The sequence below is a fragment of the Cynoglossus semilaevis genome, chromosome 19 (genome assembly GCF_000523025.1).
Source record: "Cynoglossus semilaevis isolate Cse_v1.0 chromosome 19, Cse_v1.0, whole genome shotgun sequence".
NCBI lineage: Eukaryota > Metazoa > Chordata > Actinopteri > Pleuronectiformes > Cynoglossidae > Cynoglossus > Cynoglossus semilaevis.
Window position 1 is genome coordinate 1,446,701 of NC_024325.1, and position 1,832 is coordinate 1,448,532.

The 1,832-nt window shown below is 40.6% G+C and overlaps 1 long non-coding RNA gene across 1 annotated transcript in view; it reads left to right on the plus strand.

The window, feature by feature from the left end:
- The first annotated feature begins 1,387 nt into the window (after window positions 1-1,387).
- The window catches only part of LOC103394773 (uncharacterized), a 7,793-nt gene continuing 7,348 nt past the window's right edge, over window positions 1,388-1,832 (plus strand). Inside the window, exon 1 of the long non-coding RNA XR_523191.3 lies at window positions 1,388-1,446. This is a non-coding gene — a long non-coding RNA (uncharacterized LOC103394773). The remainder of the gene's footprint in view (window positions 1,447-1,832) is intronic.

The window sequence follows — 1,832 nt, forward strand, 5'->3', positions numbered from 1 at the left end:
ATGTCTGTAATTTTCGCTTCACATCAGATATTACCAGCGAGTTCCATGTGAATTGTTCTTGGTCAAAGGTCAGCTACAGTAATGAGCTTGATGTGAATGAAAATGTATTCGTGGATATTTCATGTCACATGAATTTCAGTGAAGACCTTATTAGCACTAATGAATGACAAGGATGTATTAACAAATGTCTAATATGGTCAAACCATCAGTGACTTCATATTTGGTAATGTAAAATGTGTTATTTGTTCTTGGTCACTTGGTTTCTGAAACTTTTCTTACTCCACATGGAAAATATTGCGCTCTCTCTTTTCCCCTCCCACCCAGTTAACGACGCCGAAAATAATTCAATTTGCCGACTGACGGATACATGAGTGTAACACAGATACGTGTCTGTACAACACGCCTGTTGTGTATTGCAGTTTTCTGTCGTCGTTCGTCTGCCGTGATTCTCCTTTGATAAGACAGCGTAATTGTACTCAGCTGCAGCAACAGTGTCATTGTGAACGGAAGTGCAGCTGTGCTCCTATTCACAGCTGACTGCCTGTTTGTATATGCTGATGAATTATTGACCGCTCCATTCAAAGCCATACAACCTGACACCTTCTCTCCCTCTGGATTGCTTCCAGGTTCACAAGCTCTTGTAATTACAAGTCAGACCTGAGGACGTCCGTTGTCTCGGCTCCGATTCAATTACAGAGGTCAAACCTGAAGTCAACGTGCAGTGAGTACAATCGGCTCCTTTTGTGCCTTTTGATTGAGGTTTTCTTTCTGAACTTAGTCACATTGACGTCCCCCCTGTCTCATGCAAAAATGTTTTGCCTCCTTTCAATAGATAGATAAGAGCAATTATTGGAGAACTTTTGATTTTTGTCACACAACCTAGACTTTGTTGAGAAGCCAGCAGGTTTTAGGGAGGCTAGACTTTATTATTTACAAAGACACATTGGACAACTGAGCATCTTTCTTTTCAATTTAATTGGTCAAACCTTTATTTGGGACACATGTTGCTACTTGATGCCAAGTTATAGAACCTTAGTTTTAATTTAATTTGATGTCTAGATAAAATGTTTTTTATGCCAAAAATCCATTAAGAAACTATGTATGTTATGTTGCTATATGTTTTCTTAAAATATGTAGGTTTGTTCTCTGAAAAAAAAAACTTTATACTTGGTATGTCTATACTACAGACTAAAGTGTGTAGTGTGAGTATTTTAAGGCAAAAAAAAGTGCAAAGTTTGTCATTTTTGAGGAACTTTTATTTTTCAAAGACTGTTTGATCAATAGCTGATGTACCAAAATATTCTTTTTCTCCTTTTTTCAGGGGTTGCCACGGCGAATCATTGATTTCCATCTCTCCATCTTCTGCTCTGGCTCCAGCTATCTGCATGTCCTCCCTCACTGCATCCATATATCTCCTCTTTGGCCGTCGTCTTTGTCTCCTACCAGGTAGGTCCATCTCTAACATTCTTCTACCAATGTATCCACTGTCCCTCCTCTGCACATGTCCAAACCGTCTTAATCTGGCTTCTCTAGCCTTTTCTCCAAACCTTCCTGTCTGTGTTGTCCCTCTAATGACCTCATTCCTGATCCTGTCCATTCTTGTCACTCCTAAGGAGAATCTTAGCATCTTTAACTCTGCCCCCTCCAGCTCCGCCTCCTGTCTTCTGCCTATTGCTACCGTCTCTAAACCATACATCATGGCTGGTCTCACCACCGTCTTGTAAACCTTTCCCTTCACCTTAGCTGACACTCTTCTGTCACAGATCACTCCTGACACTTTTCTCCAGTTGTTCCATCCTGCCTGTACTCTATTCTTCACCTCTCTTCCACAG